Below are 26,297 nucleotides of genomic sequence, written 5' to 3' on the forward strand. Positions count from 1 at the left end.
TAAGAATCTTCCTGCCAATGCAGGGGACACAGGTTTGAACCCTGGTCTGGGAAGATCCCACATGCTGCGGAGCAACTAAGCCCGTGCGCCACAACTACTGAGCCTGCGCTCTAGAGCCCATGAGCCACAACTACTGAGCCCACAGGCTGCAACTACTGAAGCCCGCCCACCTAGAGCACATGCTCTGCAACAAGAGCCACTGCAATGAGAAGCCCGCGCACCGCAATGCAGAGTAGCCCCGTTCGCTGCAACTAGAGAAAGCCTGCATGCAGCAACGAAGACCCAACACAGCCAAAAATTAATTAATTAATTAATTGATTTTTTAAAAATCTATGGGATACAGCAAAAGCAGTACTAAGAGGGAAGTTTATAGCAATACAAGCCTATCTCAAGAAACAAGAAAACTCTCAAATAAGCAACCTAATCTTACACCTAAAGGAACAAGAAAAAGAAGAACAAATGAAGCCCAAAGTCAGTGGAATGAAGAAAATAATAAAGATCAGAGCAGAAATAAATGAAATAGAGATTTAAAAGACAACAGAAAAGACCAATGAAACTAAGAGCTGGTTCTTTGAAAAGATAAACACAATTGACAAACCTTTTGCTAAGACTCACTAAGAGAAAAAGAGAGACGGTTCTGATAAATAAAATCATAAATGAAAGAAGAGAAATAACAGATACCACAGAAATACAAAGGATTATAAGAGAATATTATGAATAGCTATATGACAACAAACTGGACAACCTAGAAGAAACAGACAAATTCTTAGAATTGTACAACCTTCCAAGACTGAATCATGAAGAAATGGAAAATCTGAAGAGACTGATCACAAGTACAGAGATTGAAACAGTAATCAAAAAGCTCTCAAAAACCAAAAAACCAGGACCAGACAGCTTCACAGGTGAATTCTACCAAACATTAAAAGATTTAATACCTATCCTTTTCAAACTCTTCCAAAAAAATTTAAGAGGAGGGAATGCTTCCTAAGTCCTTTTACAAGGCTAACGTCACCCTGATACCAAAACCAGACAAAGACAACACAAAAAGAGAAAATTATAGGCCAATGTATCTTATGAACATAGGTGCAAAAATCTTCAACAACATATTTGCAAACCAAATACGACAATATATTAAAAGGATCACACACCATGATCAAGTTGGATTTATTCCAGGGATGTAAGGATGGTTTAACATCCACAAAGTGATCAACGTGATACACCACATTAATAAAAGGAAGGATAAAAGCCATATGATCATCTCAATAAATGCAGGAAAAGCATTTGGCAAGATTAAACACCCATTTATGCTTAAAAACTCTCAATAAAATGCATATAGAAGGAATGTACCTCAACATAATAAAGCCCATATATTACAAACTCACAGCTGATATCAAACTCAATGGTGAAAAATTGAAAGCTATCCCTCTAACATCAGGAACAAGGCAAGGTTGCCCACTCTTGCCACTCATTCAACATAGTATTGGAAGTCTTAGCCAGAGCAATTAGGCAAGAAAAAGAAATAAAAGGTATCATAATTGGAAAGGAAGAAGTAAAACTGTCACTATTTTCAGATGACATGATTTTATATACAGAAAACCCTAAAGACTCCATCAAAAACACTATTAGAAATAATAAACAAATACAGTAAAGTTGCAGGATACAAAACCAATATACAAAAATCTATTGACTTTCTATACACTAACAATGAGCTAGTAGAAAGAGCAATTAAGAAAACAATCTCATTTACAATTGCAACAAAAAGAATAAAATACCTAGGAATAAGTTTAACCAGAGATGAAAGACCTAAACACTGAACTATAAGGTATTGTGTTGAAAGAAATGAAAGGAGACACAAAGAAATGGAAAGATATTCCATGCTCATGGATTGGAAAAACTAACAGTGTCAAAATGTTCATATTACCTAAAGCAATCTACAGATTCAATGCAATCTCTATCAAAATCCCAAGGACATTTTTCACAGAAATAAAATAAAAATTTCTAAAATTTTTATGGAGCTACAAAAGACCCCAAATAGGCAAACTAATCCTGAAAAAAAAGAACAATGCTGGAGATATCACACTCCTTGATTTCAGACTATATTACAAAATATAGTAATGGTATTGGCAACATGGTATTGGCAAAACAGCATGGTATTGGCAAAAAAAAAAAAAAAGATACGTAGATCAATGCAACAGAATTGAGAGCCCAGAAATAAACCCACACATATGTGGACAATTAATTTGCAACAAAGGAACAAAGAACATACAATTGATAAAGGATAGTCTCTTCAATAACTGGTGCTGGGAAAATTAGACAGTCACATGCAAAAAAAAAGTGAAACTAGACCACTATCTCACACTATACCCAAAAAATAACTCAAAATACATTAAACACTTGAATGAAAGACCTGAAACCATAAAACTCCTAGAAGAAAACCTAGCCACTAAGCGCTTTGACATCAGTGTTAGCAATATCTTTCTAGATATGTCTCCTCAGGCAAGGAGAAAAAAAGCAAAAAGTAAACAAATGGGACTACATCAAATTAGAAAGCTTCTGCACAGCAAAGGAAACCATCAATAAAACGAAAGACAACCTACTGAATGGGAGAAGATATTTGCAAGTGATATATCCAATAAGGACTCATACAACTCAACACAAAAAACCAAACAGCCCAATTTAAAAATGGGCAGAGGAGCTAAATAGACACTTTTTCAAAGAAGACATATGGATGACCAACAGGCATATGAAAAGATGTTCAACATCACTAATTATTAGGGAACTGCAAATCAAAAACACTATGAGATATCACCTCATGCCTGCTCGACTAGCTCTTATCAAAAAGACAAGAAACAACACGTGTTGGAGAGGATGTGGAGAAGAAAACCTTATACACTGTTGGTGGGAATGTAACTTTGTGTGGCTACTATGGAAGACAGCATGGAGATTTCTCAAAAAATTAATAATAGAACTACAATATGATCCAGCTATCCCACTTCTGGGTATGTATCCAAGGAATACAAAAATAACAATTTGAAAAGATATATGCTCCTCTATGTTTATCACAGCATTATTTACAATAGCCAAGATATGGAAGCAACCTAAGTGTCCATCAACAGATGAATGGATAAAGAAGATGTGGTATATACATATGTCATATACATATAATATGTATACATATATATATATATATATATATATATATATATAATGGAGTATTGCTCAGCCATTAAAAAAGATGAAATCTTGCCATTTGTGACAATATGGAGAGACTCTGAGGGTACTATGCTAAGTGAAATAAGTCAGACAGAGAAAGACAGATATGGGATGATTTCACTCATATTTGGAATATAAAAAACTAATAACCAAAATAAATGAAGAAAACAAACAAAAACAAACATGTAGATATAGAGAACAGAGTAGTGGTTACCAGGGGGGAAGGTGTGGGGGGGGAAAGAGAGGGCAAAATGGGTAAAGGGGATCAACTTTACAGTGACAGATGGAAGTTAAACTTTTGGTGGTGAGCACAATGTAGAGTATACAGAATTAGAAATATAATGTTGTATACATGAAACATGTTATAAATCAGTTACCTCAATAAAAATAAATAAATAAAAATAAATTTAAAAAAAGAATTAATTGAATTCATAAGATATGAGAGAACCAGGCAGATGTTATAACTGGTTCAAAAGTCAAGAAGCACAAATCTATACGGAGAAAAGATACTGAATTGCAAATAAGGGCAATTTTTCAACAAGAGGGAGAAAGAAGTCCACTGGAACTCTGTAGGAAGAGATTGAGTTTGCATTTTGACAATATTGAACTTTACCTGAGCCCTGTGCTCCCAGAAAACAACAATGGTTAAGAAGCCCACCTCCCACTCTTTTGCTTTCTGAAATCCCCTTTTGTGTTCCGGGAAATGACTGACTGCAAAGAACCACTCTTCCCCCAGGACTTAGATAAGATGCACTGTCCACTCTCTCTCACCTCTCCTTTGTTTACCTGTAACAAGGCCAGTCACGAACTTTTCCCCTTTGGTCCAGACCCCAACAACAAGGCCAGGCACATAGTCTCCAACTACCAGCTCTTTGTCACATAGATGATTAACTGAGATTAGCACTGTTTATCCCCTGAAACTAGCTAGACACAGAGGTAAACATTTCCTGCTCAACTGACTGAGACTTTCCCTGATTACGAAACAATCTCAACTGTAAATCATTCCCCCTATAATTTGTCTGCTTCTCTCTATAAAAAAGTCTAAGTAAAACCACTCTGCCGAGGATCTGGGTGATCTCCCTATTGCAATAGCCTGAATAAAGTCAACCTTCTTAATCGTTTGATTTTGTCTTTAACAATATTCCTCAGTTACCTGCAATTTTAAAACAGCTGCAAAATAATTCAAAGGCAATGAACAGGGCTAGAATCAGACACCTGAGAACACTTAACTCAAGACAATGCATAGTTTCGCATTGAAGTACAATTTTTTTTCTATAATCTCCTCCCTTTTAATCAAAAATAATCTCAGTGGAAGATTATTCTTGATCACAAAATAAGGCTGGTCTCATAACATTTGTCTTCACTGTTGACACTGGTGCAAAAAGAGTGATAATCTGCTATTTAGGCGTTCTTAAGTTTGCTTAAGTTTGCTTTGCTGTAGGTTTTCAAAAAATCTCAAATTTGACTTTTAAAAGCCTCTTGAGGCTAGGCAGCTGCACCAAGAACTCACCACAAGTTTTCACCTGTAGTACCCATTGGGTGAATTCCTCTGTTCTTGAAGACCTAAGATTCCTGTGTCTGGCAGAAGGTGGCCTTACCTACCTAGAAGCTGGTAACCCTGTAAGCCAGGTAGCAACCAGTTTTCCTAGAAGGGTTTGTAAGCACTGGCTCCATAAAGTCAACCTTAGTTCCTTAGAAGTGTCTGACCACACTTGATTGAATGAGCATCATTTTCAAACATAACATTCCAGGCATAGCCTTGGTTGTATAATCAATATTTCCAATTATGTCTTGGTAAAAAGGAAACAGATTCTTACTAAATCTATGCCAGTAACCATATTGTTATGAAAATATGATCATTATATGTCATGAAATTAAGAATATTCAACAAGAGTTTCCAAATTCTGAAGGGGTCAGGCAAGGAGAAAGGTATCATTTACAAATATTTCATTTCAGTTTACAAAAGCAGAGTCAAAAAAAAACAGTTATATATAACTGATTCACTTTGTTATAAAGCAGAAACTAACACACCATTGTAAAGTAATTATACCCCAATAAAGATGTTAAAAAAAAAAAAAAAAAAAAAACAGTTATAATTACTAAATTATGAGATATAGCTAGCTTAACAGGAGAGGAAAAGGTCTTCCTCAAATATCCAGAAAATAGAACATTACAAAAAATAACAATAGTTCAAACAAAAACTGTAATCATCCTTCATGAGTTCATTCAGTCTTATGTAATGAATTCTTGTTTCACTATATCTCAGGCTAGCAGTCTCATGAACCCATGGGCCTCTGGACTACAGTTCTAGAAATCCTGCTCAGTCTACTACATGGCCTCAAAGTTGTTTAAGTGGTACCATCAGAAGCCTGTACCCCAAAGTATATGGCATAGTCCTTTTCCACAGGACACTGAGACATTCCTTTGTTGAAGACAAAGTACTCTGGCCTGCAGTAGATCATCAAGCTTTCAGGGAAGCATCATATAAAACACTGTCTGCAGATGACTTTAAATGGCTGTAGTTAGCTTTTTAAGCTTATTACTAATAATTTTCAAAAGTGAAAGGTCTGATAAGAATGCATTACTGGGCTTCCCTGGTGGCGCAGTGGTTAAGTGCCAAAGCAGGGGACACGGGTTCAAGCCCTGGTCTGGGAAGATCCCACATGCCGCGGAGCAACTAAGACCATGTGCCACAACTACTGAGCCTGCGCTCTAGAGCCCACGAGCCGCAACTACTGAGCCCATGTGCCACAACTACTGAAGCCTGTGCGCCTAGAGCCCGTGCTCTGCAACAAAGAGAAGCCACCTCAATGAGAAGTACGTGCACCACAACGAAGAGTAGCCCCTGCGTGCCGCAACTAGAGAAAGCCCGTGCGCAGCAACGAAGATCTAACACAGCCAAAACTAACAAATAAATTTATTTAAAAAAAAAAAAGATTCACTAAGTCTTAACTCCCAGATATCCGTATATTAATTAAATTATATAGATCGGTTATATGAATCCCCAGCTGAAGCCAAGAAGATGCTAGATTCAAATTAAAGAAGTAAAAATGTGACCATGTAAACATTAAAAAGAAATAATAACTGACCAAAGGCTACAACCACACCACCACGAGATCTGCTGCCCTCTCCTGGAGGTTGATACCCCATGATTCAACTCTGGCTCCAAGGAAAGAGAGGATGCGTGCAGAACCTCCAGACTTACTTAGCTTTTTCTTCCTTCCTTCCTATGTTTCTTTTTTCCTATAAAAAAAATGATTTAGAATTCACATCAAGTTGCAAAAATAGTACAAAGAGCTCTTGTGCACACTTCACCCAGATTCCCCAACGGTAAATATTTCTAAATCATTGAGAATAAGTTGCAGAATTGATGACCCATTAACCCTGAATACTTCAGGGTGTATTTCATAAAAACAAGGGCACTCTGGGAATTCCTTGGCGGTCTAGTGGTTAGGACTTGGCGCTTTCACTGCCGGGGCCCGGGTTCAATCTTTGGTCGGGGAACTACTAAGATCCCACAAGCCACGCAGCGCAGGTAAAAACAAAACCAAAAACCTAGGACACTCTCCTATATAACCACAGTACAACCATCAAAATGAGACAATTAACATCAGTCCAATATTACTATCTAATCTATAAGCTCTATTCAAATTTTGCCTCTTGGCCCAATAATGTCTCTTACCAGTACAGGATCCATTTAGCTGTTATACCTCTTCAGTCTCCTTCAGTTAGGAATAGTTCCTCAAGCTCCTTGTCTTTCTTGAAGAGTACAGGCTATTTATTTGTAAAATGCCCCTCAATTTGGATTTGTCTAATATTTACTCATAGTTTATGCATTTTTTGCAGGAATACCCCAGAAGTGATGCTGGGTTCTTCTCAGCATATCATAGGAAGTGCAAAATGTCAATTTGTCCCTTTACTGGTGATATTAACTGTTATCACTTGTTAAAATGATGTCTGCCAGGTTTCTCCACTGTAAAGATAATTGGTAAGTATGCCATACTTACTACTTAATAAGTAACTTATAAGTGTTTTGTGGAGAGAAACTTTAGACTATGTAATTATCCCATTTCTCATCATGAATTATTTCTCAATATGATTTACTTGTTATGAATTACTTATTCTATGATCTTTTCAAAATTGTGATTTTCTAATTCTATCATTTCTTCTACACTCATTCATTGGCATTCTAATGTAAAGTAGAGCTTTCCCTCTTCTTTTTTTTTCCATTAATATTTTCATATTTATTACAAGTTGAAATGATATTTTCGGCATCTTGTTCAAATTAATTTCACTTGTTTCTTTTTACTTTAAAAAATTATGGGGCTTCCCTGGTGGCGCAGTGGTTGAAAGTTCACCTGACAATGCAGGGGACACGGGTTCGTGCCCCAGTCCGGGAAGATTCCACATGCTGCGGAGTGGCTGGGCCCGTGAGCCATGGCCGCTGGGCCTGCGCATCCGGAGACTAAAATTATGGCTGCTAGAAAATTTAAGATTATATGTGTGGCTGGCTTAAATTTACTTTTAATAATTTTCTCCAAAATAACCTCTTAAAATTAGCATATTTCACAAATACTATTTTAAAGTTTACATTTTATTTCTATCAGACAGTGACAGTACAGCTAACGTAGATGCTTCTCTCCCCTGCATCTGTCTTCCCCCATACCTGGCTTTGTCACCTTTGATTTGCTCTCTGCCTTTATCCAATCCCCCTCCCATCTCTCAGCCTGAAAACCACCTCCTCCCTCCAAGAAACAGCATTTCTTTCTTCAAGGGGAGTTTTTTCCCTCTTGGTTCCTTCCCATGTTCTGGAGTACCTAGGAGTCTACCCAAATAAGCACAGATGTTCTTCTCTGTTCAGTATCACAGGTTGGAAGGATGGGCTCTAGTCATGCAAATTGGAGTTTTAGGTTCTTTGGGGTCTTGTTCATGTTCCTCATCAGAAAGGGCCTCAGGCTGGCACCAAGTCCAAGCTTGCTCCGCTCGCCGCACGACAGGCCAATGAATCGGAGACAGGTGCTGAGGCAAGGAATACAACTTTATTCGGAAAGCCAGCAGACGGAGAAGATGGCAGACTAGTGTCTCCGATAAACCATCTTATCTGGGTCTGCTTTCCCTCTTCTTTTACTCATTGATTGATTTACATCAGTATGGATTCATGAATCCCTGCTGTATTCAAAGAGTTAAAATCTATTACTATGAATATTTATTTTGATGCTCAAGTTGCTTGGACTTAGTATAGACCAACAAAGAAGAAAGCAGTAGTTGGTGATACGGCAATGACAGGAACTGGGGGAAGTGACCATTTCATCTGTCAATGCCCTCTGCCAAAGAACACCAGGACTACACATAGAGTTAAACAAGTTGGCTTTACTATTCATTGCAACAAGGGAGGACACACACCATAGGTAACCGTGGGTGTCTCAGTAAGAGTGTATTAGAGAGAACCTGTTATAGGTTTGGGCTTCCATCGAGTGATTTGGGGAGAGCATAAAGAAGCAGGGATTTGTTCAAGATTGAATACTATCAGAAATCAGGGGTATGAGTGGATAAAGAAGTATAAGTCATTCATTTAGCAAGTGGAGGGCATGTTTGGTATTTCGTGGGGTTGCACAGTTATCTTGTTTTTGTGTGTGCTTAGACAGACGTATGAAATGGCCCTGTTTTGTCTCCTTCTATCATGTTCCCGGGGTAATCATGTCTGAGGTTGGTATTCCTCAGACTGTTTGAGATTGTTTACCTCCAACAGGAGAACAAAATGACCAGTTCTGGACATCAGGGCATTATTTCTTTCTCACAATGTAGCTTTCAGAACTTCAAAATCGAGATAAAACTGGGCAGAATCAAACATGGACAACGTACATTAGGGGAGAAGATTTCAAAACATTTGGAAAAAAGATAGGCCTCCGATCAGCATGTGCAGGCCCTGTAGGTCCTCTAAATTTTCTCGTCTCCATGGTGATGTCCCTTATCTCTTGGTCACTAGGCGCTCTGCTGGCCCCTGCTGTTTGAAGTCTGCCACTGGTGAATCCTTGGTCTGACTCTTAGCTCTGACAGAGCTTTCACTCACTGGCTTGTCCCACCCCAGCAATCGCACCTGCTGCAGACCCCTCTGAGCCTCACCCAGGGCCTCTGTCTGGCCTTGGCAGTCAACCCCACAGGCTCCACTGCAGGGCTGCTTCGTCCATCCCTGACTCCACGGCAGCTCTGTGGGCTCTCGTGCAGCCTTCATCCACCTTCCACGCAGGGCACAGAGGAATTTCTGGTGCCCTTACATTTCCTGGGTACAGAGGGTGATGCAGGAGCGCTACCTCAGGCCCTCTCTCTGCCTAAGCATTCTGTACTCCAACAGTTTCCACATGTCCTTTTGGGCCACAAGGAATGGCAGTCCCTTTCCAGGATCCCAGAGGAGTGGTGGGACATAAGCCCCCTCTGCTTCTGTCTTGTCTCTCAACCTACCTAACACCCTCCCAATACACACACACACACACACACACACACACACACACACTCAGATTTCAGCACAGAGAGTCAGAGAGAGAGAGACAGAGAGAGAGTGTGTGTGTCCGTGTGTGTGTATTGGGAGAGGGCTTCTCTCCCTCTTTCTCTTCTCTCCTTTGTCCTGTATTCAATAAGGCCAGACAGACAGGATTTAGTCCCCATCTACTGCAGCAGACATTCTGCGTAAGTCACATTCTTCTGGGAGTAGCATTTGCCCTCCCCTATGTCTATGATAGCAGAAGGGCTACAGAGGGAACTGATTTATGGGGCTGCAGGGAGACAGATATATGTGTGTTGGGAGGGAACAGTGAGGACTGAAAATTTCATAAGGACCGTTAATGTTTTTGGACATTTCTCCATTACACATGATAATTGTCTTGAAATATTTGAAAGGCATGATGCTGAAGACAGAAATAACTTATCCTTTATTCTCTATCAGGCAAAAATCACACCAGTGGTGTAAGTTACAAAAATGCAAATTTGGATTAAAAAAAAAACTTTTAAGTAAACAGATATTTTGTTCAAATATAAAATAGGATAATCTAAGAAGTAATGGGCAGTGTCACTGGAAGCATTAATATTAAACCACATGAGGTTAGATGACCATTGATCAAAGATTCATAGGGAAAAACTACATTGGCTGAAAGATTGTAATAGATGACCTCAACATTACCGAAATATACAGATTCTCATTTTTTTTTCACAATGAGATTTTTATCATACATTTTCTGACATCATTAGCACCCAGACTGCAGACTGATATGTCTCTGAGCTGGCCATCTGTGATGAGAAAACAGTCATTTTGAATTGTTGCCTAGGCATTTTACAGTATGACAACCCTGCTTACACCCAGGGTCTGGACATTTAGATAAGGACCCAAGTTTAGGATTCCCACCATGCTTTTCCCCAGGCACCTTTAAGAATGACCACTCGGGGACTTCCCTGGTGGTCCAGTGGTTAAGAATCCGCCTTCCAATGCAGGGGACGCAGGTTCGATCCCTGGTTGGGGAACTAAGATCCCACATGCTGCGGGGCAACTAAGCCGGCACGCTGCAACTACTGAGCCCAGGTGGCACAACTAGAGAGAAGCCCGCGTGCCGCAACGAAGAACCCCTGTGCCGCAAGGGAAGATCCTGCATGCCGTAACTAAGACCCAATGCAGCCAAAATTAAATAAATAAATATTTTTTTAAAAAAAGACCACTCTGAGTTGAGCCTGTGGACCCACTTTCAAAATTAGTGACTTCTGCCCCAACCATCTCATGAGTAATAGGTGCTTGCTACCCTGCTCTTATCTCCTGCTCACTTGTGACCTCGGAGGAAGGACTGCCCTTCCCCAGCTCACTGCACCCTTGTTCTGGGATTTGTAAGTAATAAACCTTGCAGCTTTACTTCCTTTATGTGACTGCACTGAAACCAAGCCTTCAATCAAAATGGCCCCAGGGGTTTTCACTTCCCTAAAGTGGGGTCTCAGATGCAAAGGGAGCAGCTACCTGCTGACCAGTGTGGGTGGTTTGTTCCTCCTTATTCAGCAGGTCATAATCTACATGTTCTTAACATACCAGCTCTGGGTTTTCCAACATGCCATCCACTACTCACCCAATCTCAGAATCTAAAATGCAGCCAAGGACTTGGGGCCAGAGGTGGCGAGGAAAAGTCATATGCAAGGAATTGAGACACCAAAGCTGTTTCACATATTGGTATGGAGTCTGAATTTACATTAATCATATGATGCAGAATTCTTAAAAATTCACACACACACACACACACACACAAATGGCTTAGACCTGGTAAAACCTTCAAGGCCATGACAGAGGCAAATGAAAACTTTCTCTGCAGGGAAGCTTCACAACCCAAGGCACATGAAACACCCACTGAAATAATCTAATGAAGATGAGTTTACAATCAAGAATTACAAATCACATGAGGAAACAAACCACAATGAGACAAAGTTAGCAAAACTCTTAGCATACCAAGAACTAGTTGTAATAAAACAATCTGAAATTGTAAAATAAATATGTTCTGTCAAAAGAAAATTCAGAGAACTTTACTTGATGTGAATATTTCATTGAGCAAGAAACTAACTGAGAATACGGAGACTTCCAACCAAAAGTGGTTAGGAAGCTTGGCCCTCAACAGTTACAGCTCAGTTTATAAAGCATGAATAGTACATTGTTTTCTATTGTGATTGGTTACTAGAAACTTACATTCTTTGTCACTGCATAAGCTTGCAGCGTTTATAGCTGATTAGCTAGGAAACTGTAAGGTCACATTGACATGAAGAAAGCTTACGTTTCATTTAACGTCAAAGTAGGCATCTCAGAGAAATCATAACAGTTTTAAATTTCGATTACGTGACTATGAGTGTTTGGTTTAGGGGTATATTCAAACTGTGGCCTCTGCTTTGGTTTTTCTTTAACAGTTCCAAATAATAAAAGATTAAAAAGGATTAAAAACCAAAATGAAAGACAAAAGAAAGGAAGAAAGAAAAAATAAGAAATTGATTTTTTAAAGAACCAAATAGAACTTTCAGAAATGAAAACCATAATCATCGAAATTGAAAACTCAGTAGACAAATTAGGTGGTAGTTTAACACAGCTAAGAAGAGAATTTGTTACCCGGAAGCTAGCTCTGAGGAAATCAGGAGGGACACAGATATAGAGGTGGAAAATAGGAAAGAGGTGTGGTAGGCAGAATAATGGTTCCCCTGAGATGTCCACATCCTAATTTCTAAAACTTATAAATATGTTAGGGTACATGGAAAGGGGGGAGTTAAGGTTGCAGATGGAATTAGGTTGTTAACACTGGCCTTGAGATGAGATTAGCCTGGATATCCAGGTGGACCCAATATAACAACAAGCATTCTTTTAAGTGGAAGAGCATTAGAATGAGAGAAGTGGCCCAATGTTGGTGGCTCTAAAGACAGAGAAATGGGACCCTGAACTAAGAATGCAGGTAGACTCTAAAACCTGGAAAAGACAAGGAAATGGATTTGCTCCTGGAGCCTCCAGAAAGAATGCAGCCACACCAAAACACTGATTTTGGCCCCGGGAGACTAATTTCAGACTTCTGGCCTACAGAACTGTAAAATAATAAATATGGGGTTTTTCTCAGCCAGTAAGTTTGTGATTTGTTACAAAAGAAATAGGAAACTAATACAAGAGGTTAAGAGGCATGTTGAGATAGAAGGAATGATATGTCTAATTAGAGAAATAATAGAAGAAATACAATGTTTTTTAATAACTGAGAAATTTCCAGAATTAAGGAGATGAAACTTCACACTGAGAGATCACACCAAGATCTGAATATAGTAAATATCAGCTAACCCACAACCACACACATTGTAGTGAAACAGCTGAGAGAGAAAGTCTTAAAAGCAAACTGAACCTCAAGCTCACAGAATGATTCAAGGATTTGCCTGGAGAGTACTGTCACTTTGGAAAAGGATAAGGCTTGATGTCCTTGGCACAGAGATCATCAACCATCTTTCTCATTCCAGGTTGTTACTCCTGTAATGAATTTCCACCAGTAGAAAATTAGAATCTCTATTAGTCAGAACAAAGGGGAAGGCAACACCTCAAAAGCTCAAACTAGAAAGCTGATATAAGGTTGAGTGGCAAGATAGGGAGAAGGCAGGTTCGGGCAGTTAAGGTAAAATAGATGTGCTCTCTTTGGGGCTCCAGGAATGTAATCCTATCTGATGGCTATCACTGCCCCAGGGCTCAATTTGCATACAGATTTGGGCATGCTTTGCATGGAGACAGAAACATTAGCAAGGAGGCTGGAGCCCTAACTCAGCTTACCACATTAGCTTCCATCATTTGCCTTCCACCCAACCCATTCTCCCTGGCCTTGATGGGAAATGCCCAGCATCTGAATCACGGTGATCCTCTTCCCCCATTCTCCATCTCATCCCTGGGGGTGTAGGGTACAGAAGCAGCAGACAAACCCAGGCTTAAATCAAGTCCAGTTTCTGCCTCTTATTATCTATTTGACCTCAGAAATTTACTTCCTCTTATTGCACCTCAGTTAACTCATCTATTATATGAGGTTAAAAATAGTTTCTACCTGATAGAAGCTTGGGAGGATTAAATGAGGTAATCCATTTAAGGGGCTTAGATTATACCTGGCACATTTCAATGCTCAATAAATATTAGGTATCATTAATATCACAGGCTACCCTCAAGCTCCTGCCCTGGGACCCCTCTCATATAGAGAACACAAGAGTTCTCTCCCAATTCTCACACATTCTGTGTTGACTACAGGAAGGAGCCATACTTTCATAATGGATTGCTCAGGGTTTGGCCAGCATGGGGTGTATACCATTGCCCTGGATTCAGTGTTTGACAGGAAGGCCTTCCATCCAGCCACCAACTTCAGCACCCCCACCCATCTCCTTCACTATGTCCGCCATCCTAGATGTGGTGAGTACTGACCCCTCTAGCCCTCCTTAGTATCCTTAATCTTTTCCCAGCCCCTGGCAAGGCAGCCCCCAAAGCCCTTAACCACATTGCAGCCTCCTCCATCGTTCCTATATGGCATTTGCCTCATGGGGATCTCAAAGAAGCTCTGTCCGGTTCAGCAGGATGAGGTATTAGAGCACAAGGAAGATAATTTCTTTTCTTCTCACCCAGTGATTCTCTCTCCTGGCTGTACACCAGTGTCCAGGCTCCAGTTCCAGAGGTTCTGACGGGATAGAACCCAAGCATCAGTATTTTTTAAGCCCCTCAAGTGATTCTAAGATAGAGCCAGGGTTGAGAAGCACTACTCTAATCCAATCCTGCCGTGAACTCACCTGCCCATGGCCTAACACTTCTGTTTTGATCAAGATTTTGTCCTTGACCTATAATGTTGGACTTGATCACAGTACAACTTTTATATACCTTGGGGGTTGATAAACAAAAATGGGTAGTGGGTGAGATGGACAGTCTTTGTACCAGCAACATGCTGGAAACAGGAAATTCTTTTGGCAGGATGAACAGCTACAGCTCTTGTCATTTCTGTGGCTGGAAACACTGTTTATTCCCTGCCTTCATTTACAGTCAGAATGGATTTTAAACAAAGATATAATGATTATGACCCTTTATGTACCCAAGAACATAACTTTGAAATGCATGAGAGAAAAATTTAAAAATCCACAATCATGGTGAAGGGCATCAATAAACAGCTTTCAAAAATCAAGTCAAGGGCTTCCCTGATGGCGCAGTGGTTGGGAGTCCGCCTGCCGATGCAGGGGACACGGGTTCGTGCCCCAGTCCGGGAGGATCCCGCATGCCGTGGAGCGGCTGGGCCCGTGGGCCATGGCCGCTGAGCTTGCGCGTCCGGAGCCTGTGCTCTGCAACGGGAGAGGCCACAACAGTGAGAGGCCCGCGTACCACAAAAAAAAAAAAAAAAAATCAAGTCAAAAAGAATAAACATATAGTGATTTCTAAGAAACTTGATTTATTAAACATATCAAACTTGGTACCAATGAACATGCATTGGTATTTTCTGACACAAATGGAATATTCCCCCAAACTGACCATACTTTGGGCCACAAAGAAGGAAAGGAAGGAAAGCAAAAATTATCTAGACCACAATCTCTTACTATAATACAAGAAAATAGAAACTACAAAAGATAGCCCCCACCCCCCAAAACCTTATTTCTTAGAAATTTAAAATTAAACTTCTAAATATGTTGGACTAAAGAGAAAATAAAACAACTAAGTAGAAACTAGAATGAAGAGCACTACATACAAAGGTCTATGAAATGTAGCCAAAGTATCAATATAACTCAGTGGAAAATTTCTATCTTAGGTTCTTTAATTAGAAAATGAAGGGAAAAATGAAAGTAAATGAATTAAGTTTCCAACTTGAAAGCCCTGGTTGAAAGGAAGGAGAGTGGAGCGGAAGAATAGTCATGATCATCTAACCTTGCTCTCAAAGTGTAGTTCCCAGATGGGCAGCACTGGCTGACTGCACCACCTGGAAGCTTAGAAATGCACTTGATCTTGGGCCCCTCCTAGCGTGACTAACAATCCCAGGGTGCCCAAGACTGTGGAATTCTCAGAACATAGAACTTCACTAAATCCAAGAAAGTCTCGGGCAAAGCAGGATGAGTTAGTCACCCTACCTAGTGAATCAGAATCTGCAGTTCAACACAATGCCCAGGTGTTTTGTATGCACAGTGAGATTTGAGAAGTGCTGATCTGGTACAAATTTTTATTTAATGTGCATAGAGCTCTCTGTTCTGGCTGTGGTTCCACAAACTGCAGCTGCTGCCGTTGTAAATGCCCTGAGACTAGACAAGCCCCCCAGCCCATGGAATTGGATAATCCTTGAAAACAGTTTCCGGAGAAGGTTGCCAGCTTCGGAAAGGAGAGCTTGGAAAGGTCATCCTAGAGACAAGAAAGGATGGTGCGTGGCACCTGCCAAGGAGAGGACGACCACTAAGTCTCTTGGCTTCACCCAAGGGCTTGTTCAAGGTGTCCTTTCAGTAGAGACTGGTGAAAGGGGCCTGAAGACAGTTGAAACCACACTAGAGACTAATACATAACACCTATAAACAGCATTACAGTCCACAAAATCCTTTCACATGCCTTATTTTATTAAATCCCACTACTACCCTTATTTCACACTAAGGAAATTCTAGTTCAGAGTTGATCTTTCAACTCTGAATCGCATTCCTTCTGCAGAAATGAGAGGATTTCTCTGATCACCGGTAATTTCACACAGAAGTGGGAAAGCAGAAGGATCAAAGTTTATGAAGAAATGGACACAAGGAACTTCAAGTCTATCTCTTACAGCATGGATGTGGATAAGACTCCAAAAGGCCTCCAGGCATATATAAATAATGAAGGTCGCATCAGGTATAAGAAACCCACGAAGGTGGTGAGGATCTGTAGCCTGGACAACTTCTACTTCCCCTTTGACCAGCAGAACTGCCCCCCCACCTTCAGCTCATTTCTCTGCACAGGTGAGTTGCGGTAGAGTCTCAGGGGTGGGGGTGAGTGAGAGCAACCAATAAAGCAACAGAAAATAAAATATAAAGAAATTATGAGGGACTTCCCTGGTGGCGCAGTGGTTGAGAATCCTCCTGCCAATGCAGCGCACACAGGTTCAAGCCCTGGTCCCGGAAGATCCCACGTGCCGCGGAGCAACTAAGCCCGTGCGCCACAACTATTGAGCCTGAACTCTAGAGCCCGCGAGCCACAACTACTAGAGCCCACGCGCCTAGAGCCCGTGCTCTGCAACAAGAGAAGCCACCGCAATGAGAAGCCCGCGCACCGCAACGAAGAGTAGCCCCCGCTCGCCACAACTAGAGAAAGCCCACGCGCAGCAGTGAAGACCCAACGCAGCCAAAAATAAATAAATAAATAAATTTATTTTTTAAAGAAAGAAATTATTAGTATATGGTGACCAACAGCAGCAAAATTTAAGGCTCTTTGGATGCTTAAATATTTTCCGTAAAAGCAGAACCCAAGTCTACCTTGTGTGTTTCCATCCCCAGCTCTTAGAAAATTTCGTGACATGTGGTAGGCACTCAAAAATATTTGTTGAATGAAAGGATGAAAGAAGAGAGTGCAGTTGAGTCAACAGGAGATTTTACCCTTGGAAAGTTATTTGGATCTTTCTTTCAGTGCAGAACATGTTGCTGGGCATGGAAAAAGAAGTATGGGAAATAGCAGACACATCCCAGGACATGGTTCAGACCCATGGAGAATGGGAGCTCCTGGGCATCAACGAGGCCATCCCAAAGATGTCTGTGGGCACCAACCTATATGATCAGATCATCTTCTATGTGAGCTCAGAGGCCCTTGTTTTTTCCTTCCTTGCTTGCCTGTAGAGTTGCCTACAATCTCTACCAAATGGTATCTCCCAAGTTTCAGGGTTTCTCAGTCTTACCACTTCTTCCAGAGGCCAGAACCCTCTTTTCTTGCCTGTCACACTGGATTGTCATCAAAGCTTTATCACAGGCAGAGGGATGCACAGATGATATTTTGAAACTATCAGTCCTGGATAGTTAACTTTTTACCCCAAAACATGACAAAGAGCCAGAGTTCTCTGCAAAATGATTTACCGGGACAAGTTAAGCAGACAGAGGAGGTAGGACTGCTATGCAGAAGACACAGAGGGGAGTCTAGAACCACAGGGGAGGGCTGAGGGAAGAGAATGCAGGAACAAAGAGGAATTCCTGTCTGAGAAGTTTTAATTCTCTTAGGCATTTTTAAATATGTACTTCTTACTTGTAGATCCTTTTATTCATCTTTTTCATTATCTTGTACTAATTTCATCTTAATACTCTCCTAATTTATTTTGTTTCATTTTATTCTTTTATTTGCTTTTAAAAAAATTTTTTTAGATTAATTTGTTTATTTATTTTTGGCTGCTTTGGGTCTTCATTGCTGTGTATGGGCTTTCTCTAGTTGCGGGGAGTGGGGGCTACTCTTCATTGCAGTGCGTAGGTTTCTCATTGCAGTGGCTTCTCTTGTTGCAGAGCATGGGCTCTAGGTGCGCGGGCTTCAGTAGTTGTGGCATGCAGGCTCTAGAGCTCAGGCTCAGTAGTCGTGGCGCAGGGGCTTAGCTGCCCCACAGCATGTGGGATCTTCCCAGACCAGGCATTGAACCCGTGTCCCCTGCATTGGCAGGCGGATTCTTAGCCACTGTGCCACCAGGGAAGCCCTATTCTTTTATTTTCTAAGTTGAATTCTCAATTAAAATATTCTTAGTCTTTCTATAAATTTTACTCTGACACAGTTTGAGCTGCATTCTATAGGTTTTATAATGAAGCATTCTCCTCTTTATTACTTCCTAGACAGTTCATAATTTCAGTTTTTATTTCCTCCTTGATCTAAAAACTATTTAGGAGACTGTTTTTTTTTTTTTTTTGCGGTACGCGGGCCTCTCACTGTTGTGCCTTCTCCCATCGCGGAGCACAGGCTCCAGACGCGCAGGCTCAGCGGCCATGGCTCACGGGCCCAGCCGCTCCTCGGCATGTGGGATCTTCCCGGACCAGGGCACGAACCCGTGTCCCCTGCATCGGCAGGCGGACTCTCAACCACTGCGCCACCAGGGAAGCCCTCTTTCTTTTTTTTTTTTTTTAATATTTATTTATTTTGGCTGCTCTGGGTCTTTGCTGTGGAACGCGGGATCGTCATTGTGGAACGTGGGATCTTTAGTTGTGGCATAAGGACTTCCTAGTTGTGGCATGCATTTGGGATCTGGTTCCCCGAACAGGGATCGAACCCGTGCCCCCTGCATTGGGAGCATGGAATCTAACCACTGGACCACCAGGGAAGTCCCAGGAGCATGTTTCTTATATCCATGGATAACCGGGTTTTGTTATTGTTACCTTTTCATTGTTAATTTCCAGTTTCTTGGATTATCATCACAGAGCATGGTCTTTAAATCAGAAACTTTTTGAATTTATAGTTTCTTTCTGGCCGGATTCATGATTGATTTTGCAACTGTTTCAGGACCCGACACAGCCAAATAAATAATTCTTTTCTTTAAAGAAAGTATATATTCCCTATTTATATGTACATCTATAAATAGAGCTTACTGATTGGATTATTCAAATCCTCTGTGTGTGTGCTAGAAGTATTTTATTCAATTTCTTTGAGTACTTGTAGTTTTTCTTTTATATACTTGACTGCTACCTCATATGATGCATAAAAGTGTATGGTTATTCCATCTTCTTCATGAATTGTCCCTGATTTTATCCTTAAATAACATCTGTTCAATGTGTTCTGTTCAATGTGTTCTGAACTTTATTTCTATTTGTATGACAATAATCTTGCCACTCTTGCTTTGGCCTGGTATCTTTGCATATTTATTTTACTAATTCTTGGTTAATTTTGAAAGGTGTTACACATACAAGGTACAAATATTAAAAGGTACAATAGAGTAAAACATGTCTCCCTTCTATCTTTGTTTCCAGCCACCTAGCTCTCCATTTTCTTGTGCATATTTCAGGGTACTTATTTCCCATCTTTCCTTGTCACTTTGTTTTTGGTGCATTTTATGTAAACAACATAAAGCTGCATTTTATTTAATTCAATATTGTCTTTTGATAGATGAATTCAGCCTTATTTACATTTAGAAAAAATACAGTTGGTTTTATTCCTTCCATACATTTTATGTTTATGATTTATATTCCTTGGTGTTGTTTTCTCTATTTTCCATTCCCTTACTTTGGCTGGCTTGGTCTAATTTCTATTAATTTTTTTTCCTCCTATAAATTTGAAGTCCTGTAATGCTTTTTAATTATGTTCATGCTGATCTTCCTAACAGTTATAATTAGACCAATATATTTCCATTAATTTCCAAAACTAAATTATTATGCTGATCCCCCATCAAGATGGGTTCTTTTTAATTCTTTTTTTAAAAAATATTTTATTTATCTATTTTTTGGCTGCGCTGGGTCTTAGTTGTGGCATGTGGGGTCTTCGCTGAGGCTTGTGGGATCTTTTGTGGCGGCGCAGGCTCTTTCTTGTGGCACGCCACCTTCTCTCTCGTTGTGACGCGTGGGCTTAGGCACCCCACAGCATGTGGGATCCTAGTTCCCCGACTAGCGATTGAACCCGCGTCCCCTGCATTGGAAAGCAGATTCTTTACCACTGGACCACCAGGGAAGTCCCCACCAAGATGTTTTATTTTAAGCAACATTCCTCTCCATCTAATCTTTTTCTGTTCTGGAGTTTCTCCTATACACAGGTTAGCACACCTGTCCTCCAAACTCTTTTTCTTCATTCCCTTGTTTCTTTGTAGTTTGGCTTTGTGTTACAACCAATCTTCTAGACAACTAATTCAGTTCTCAGTAGTGACCTTTTCTACTCTTAGTTCATCTATTGAATGTTTTAATTAAAAACACTTTTCCTGGTGGCATGGTGATTAAGAATCCGCCTGCCAATGCAGGGGACATGGGTTTGAGCCTGGTCCAGGAAGATCCAACATGCCTCAGAGCAACTAAGCCCGTGCGCCACAACTACAGAGCCTGCGCTCTAGAGCCCGTGAGCCACAACTACTGAACCTGCGTGCCACAACTCCTGAAGCCCGTGCACCTAGACCCCGTGCTCTGCAACAAGAGAAGCCACAGCAATGAGAAGCCCGCGTACCACAATGAAGACTAGCCCCCACTAGCCGCAACTAGAGAAAGCCCTCGCACAGCAATGAAGACCCAACACAGCCGAAAATAAATAAATAATTTTTTAAAAAACAATACTTTTCTTACTTTCATAAAGGCTTCTAAATATTCTGATCGCATACCCTAAACATTACCTTCTCTTTTTCTATCTTTTCTACCTCAGTAGGAGCCTCTGTCCTGAATATCCATCTTGGTCATTGAGATGGTTAATTTTATGTGTCAACTTGCCTAGGCTATGGAACCCAGTTGTCTGGTCAAATAATTGTCTGGATGCTGTTGTGAAGGTATTTTTATATGTGATTAACATTTACAGTAAATAGACTTTAAATAAAGCAAATTAACCTCCATAATGTGGGTGGGCCTCATCCAATCAACTGAAGACCTTAAGAGCAAAGACTGACATTTCTGATGAAGGAATTCTGCCTCAAGAGTGCAACATATTTGTCAATTGTACCTCAATAAAGAAGAGTTTTTTTTAAGAGTACAACGTAGAAACCCTGACTGAGTTTCCAGTCTCCTGGCCTGCCCTGCAGATTTCAAACTCAAGACTTCGACATCAACACCTTCCCAAACTTTCAACCTCTCAGGCTGTTCTACAGATTTAGCCCCTAGAATCACAAGAGCCAATTTCTTGGGAATTCCCTGGTGGTCCAGTGGTTAGGACTCCACACTTCCATGGCAGGGCGCACAGGTTTGATCCCTGGTCGGGGAACTAAGATCCCGCATACCACGCAGGGTGGCCCAAAAAAAAAAAGAAAGAGCCAATTTCTTAAAATCTTAAAATCTCTCTCTGTATATATTTTTTCCTCAGAATATAAATATCCTGTTTCTCTATAATCCCTGACTAATAGAGTCATTCTTCCTGAGACTGAATCCCCTTAAGTAAATTGTCAATTTTCTTTGCCTGTTTATGATTTTGTGTTCCCTCAGCACCTATATAGGTCACATTGTAAGAGTCTTTTGAGCTAGAGCAAACCACCTTAACTGTGGACGGCCTGGAATAGACTGCTCTTATGAACCAGTGATGAAACAGTTTTATTCTGCTGAAGCACATGGAGGGTGCTTCTTAATTCCCAGGTCAATCTAGGACCAGGTAGCAATCCCCTTCCATCTGCAGGGACTGGAAATAATTAAACACATTAGTGTAGCTACCTCTCTCTCTCTCTCTCTCTCTCTCTCTCTCTCTCTCACACACACACACACACACAAACACACACACACACACACACACACACACATCAGGCAGGTCTGCCAACGACCATAGCAGCAAGCAGTTAGAGGCAGCTCTTCCCCAAGCTTCTACCTCTGGGATCCCCTCAGAGAACTGTAACGTTCTGATCTTCACAATCAATCAAAGAGAGGCAAGCTTTCTCCTTGCTACTGGTACATAGCACTCAACTGGGGCCCAGAGAGGGGAAACAAAGGCACGCATTTGACCATCTCCCTTCTTGCCACTGTCTCACCTATTTTGACCCTCTTATTTTCCCTACAATCCCCTAGGATCTCAGGGGTTAGGTTTTTCCCTATGTCACATCATCATTCTTTCTAACTCTAGTTTCTTGACAAAATGACAGCATTATCTTCTCTACACTATGAGAAAAACTCCTAATCTGACCAACTAGGCCTAGTCCTTGATATGATAAAGAGGGATATAAAAATATATAGAAATTCCTTTCACTCTCAAACTGCCTATTATCTTGCTATATAATCACTTTCAAATGTAAGCCATTAAATGTTGCTTCATTCAAAACTTTTTTTTTCACAAACTGCAAACATATATAGAAAGGGAGAAAAGGAATCTACAAAGTAAAAGAGATTTAAGATGCATAACTTTAATCGTGATAAAATACCAAACAAACCTAAACTGATTTTAATAATTTGAAAAAACTTCCCATAGACCCAGATAGCTTCACTGGGGAATTTTGTCAAATATATAAAGAATAATTAATATCAATTCTACACAATCTCTTCCAGAAATTAAAAGCAGAGGGAATATTTCATAACTATTCTATGAGGCCAGTGTTATGACCCAGATACTAAAATCAGACAAATACATGGAATTCCCTAGTCATCCAGTGGTTAGGACTCCATGCTTCCACTGCTGGGGGCCCGGTTTCAATCCCTGGTGGGGGAACTAAGATCCCACAAGCCGTGCAGCACAGCCAGAAAAAAAAAAAAAAAGAAATGAAATAAAATAAAATAAAATCAGACAAAGACATTACAAAAAAGAAAACTACAGATCAATATCCCTTATGAATCTAAAAGCAAAAATTCTCAAACTACTAAAGTACTAACAAACTGAATCCAGCAACATATCAAGAGGATTATACACCATAAACAAGTGGGATTTATCCCAAGAATACAAGGTTGATTTAATATTGAAAGTACATTAATGTAGGGCTTCCCAGGTGGCGCAGTGGTTAAGAATCCGCCTGCCAATGCAGGGGACACGGGTTCCAGTCCTGGTCCGGAAAGATCCCACATACCGCGGAGCAACAAAGCCCGTGGGCCACAACTGCTGAGCCTGCGCTCTAGAGCCCATGAGCCACAACCACCGAAGCCTGCGTGCCTAGAGCCCGTGCTCCGCAACAAGAGAAGACACCGCACTGAGAAACCCGCGCACCGCAACGAAGAGTAGCACCCGCTCACTGCAACTAGAGAAAGCCCGCACACAGCAACGGAGACCCAGTGCAGCCAAAAATAAACAAATAAAAATAAATAAATAAATTTATTTTTTAAAAAAAGAACGAAGGGCAAAACCCACATGATTATTTCAACAGATGCAGACAAAGCATTTGACAAAAATCCAACACCTTTCATTATAAAAAAATCAACAAACTAAAAATAAAAAGGAAATTCTTCAATCATTAGATAAAGGGCATCTATGAAAAACCTGCAGCTTTCATCACACTAAATAGCAAAACACTGAATCTTTCCCCCCTAAAATTGGGAACAAGATAAGGATGTCCATTCTTTCCACTTCTAGTCAACATTGTACTGAATGTTAGCCAGGACAATTGGCAAGAAAAATAAATAAAAGGCATCCAGATTGGAAAGGAAGAAGTAAAACTATATTTGCAGATGACAGGATCTTATAAATAGAAAATCTGAAGGAATCCACTAAAACATCTATCAGAACTAATAAATAAGTTCAACAGGATTATAAGATGCAAGATCAGTATACAAAAACATTCTATTTATATACATTAGCAATAAACAACCTGAAAATAAAATTAAGAATTATAAAAAATAAGACATTTAGGTAAACTTAACAAAAGAAGTACAAGATTTGTATCTTGAAAACTATAAAACATTGCTAAAAAAAATTAAAGAGGATCTAAATAAATGAAAAGATATACCATGTTCAAGATTTGGAAAAACTTAATATTGTGAAGATGGCAATACTTCCCAGATTGACCCACAGATTCAACGTAATCCCTATCAAAATCCTGCATTTTTTGCAGACATTGAGAAGCTTATTCTAAAATTCATATGGAAATGCAAGAGACTCAAAATAGCCAATATAATCATGGAAGAGAAGAACCCAATTGGTAGACTTACACTTTCTGATTTCAAAACTTACTACAGACTACAATAATCAAGATAGTGTCGTACTAACACAAGGATAAACATATAGATCAATGAAATAGAATTGGGAGTTCATAAATAAACCCTAACATTTATGATCAATTAATTTTTACAAATGGACCAAGGCAATTCAATAGGGAAAAGAATCTTTTCTTTTTTTCAGCAAATGGTGACGGGATAACTAGAGATCAACATGCAAAAGAATGAGTTTGGATCCCTATCTCACACCATACACAAAAATTAACTCAAATCATATCTTTAGACCTAGATGCAAGAGCTAAAACTCTTAGAAGAAAACATAGGAGTAAATCTTCATGATCTTAGGTTGGGCAATGATTTCTTATACACGACACCAAAAGCACAAATGATAAAAAAGATAGATAAATTGATTTCATCAAAATTGAAAACTTTTGTACTTTAAAAGAATCATCAAGAAGCGGGGGAAAAAGAGCCCACAGACTGGAAGAAAATATTTGAGGTTCATACATCTGATAAGGGACTTGTATCCAGAAAACATAAAGAACTCTTATAACCCAAAAATAAATAGACAAATAACCAATTTAAAAAGGAGCAAATAATAAATAGCAGAGGGAACTCTGCTCAATACTCTATAATAACCTAAATGGGAAAAGAATTTGAAAACCAGTAGATACATGTATATGTATAACTGAATCACTTTGCTGTACATCTGAAATTAACACATTGTTAATCAACTCTACTCCAGTATAAAATAAAATTTTTTTAAAATAAAAAATAGTACTTCCCTGGTGGTGCAGTGGTTGAGAGTCCGCCTGCCAATGCAGGGGACACGGGTTCAATCCCTGGTCTGGGAGGATCCCACTTGCCGTGGAGCAGCTGGGCCCAGGCGCCACAACTACTGAGCCTGCACTCTAGAGCCCGTGCACCGCAACTACTGAACCCACGTGCTGCAACTACTGAAGCTTGCATGCCTAGAGCCTATGCTCTGCAACAAGAGAAGCCACCTCAGTGAGAAGCCCATGCACAGCAACGAAGAGTAGGCCCTGCTTGCCACAACTAGAGAAAGCCTGCACGCAGCAACGAAGACCCAACACAGCCAAAATAATAAAATATAAAAAGGAGCAAAGAATTTGAATAGATGTTTCACCAAAGAAGACATACAAGTGACCAATAAGCACATGAAAAGATGTTCAACATCTTAGTCATTAGGAGAATGCAAATCAAAACCACAATGCTAGGCCACTTCACACTCATGAGAATGGCTCTGATCAAAAAGACAGATAATAACAAGTGTTGGTGAGGACATGAAGAAATTGGAGCCCTCATGTGTTGCTGATTGGAAAGCAAAATGGTGTAGCCTTTTTGGAAGATAGTTTGACAGTTCCTAAATATGTTAAACATAGAGTCACCATATGACCCAACAATTCTACTCCAAGGTATATGCCCAAGATAAATGAAAACACATAACCCCACAAAACTTTTACACAAATGTTGATAGCAGCATTATTCATAACAGCCAAGAAATGGAAAAAAAACAAATGTCCATCCATTGATAATGGATAAACAAAATGTGGTATATCCATATGATGGACAATTGTTCAGCCATAAAAAAGAATGAAGTACTGATACATGCCACGACATAGATGAACCTTGACAATTTTCTGTAAGTGAAAGACATAAAAGGCCACCTTGTGTCATATAATTTATATGAAATGTCCAGAATAGGCACATTCATAGAGATAAAAAGTAGATTAATATCTGCCGAGAGTTGGTGGGGGAGGAGATAGCGGTGGGTTGGGAGGAATGGGAAGTGACTGCTAATGGATACAAGCTTTCTTTATGGGATGATGAAAATGTATTAAGATTAGATTACGATGATAGAGGCACATCTC

At 40.0% G+C, this 26,297-nt stretch overlaps 1 pseudogene across 1 annotated transcript; it reads left to right on the plus strand.

Annotated features, from left to right (window-relative positions):
- The first annotated feature begins 2,128 nt into the window (after positions 1-2,128).
- On the plus strand, positions 2,129-17,538 carry LOC307186346 (5-hydroxytryptamine receptor 3C-like; annotated as a pseudogene). Its single transcript has 5 exons — positions 2,129-2,150; positions 13,889-14,137; positions 14,687-14,754; positions 16,388-16,668; positions 17,333-17,538. The product of its transcript is annotated as a 5-hydroxytryptamine receptor 3C-like (transcript).
- The last annotated feature ends 8,759 nt before the right edge of the window (positions 17,539-26,297 follow it).

The sequence above is a fragment of the Stenella coeruleoalba genome (genome assembly GCF_951394435.1).
Source record: "Stenella coeruleoalba genome assembly, chromosome: 5".
Classification (NCBI taxonomy): domain Eukaryota; kingdom Metazoa; phylum Chordata; class Mammalia; order Artiodactyla; family Delphinidae; genus Stenella; species Stenella coeruleoalba.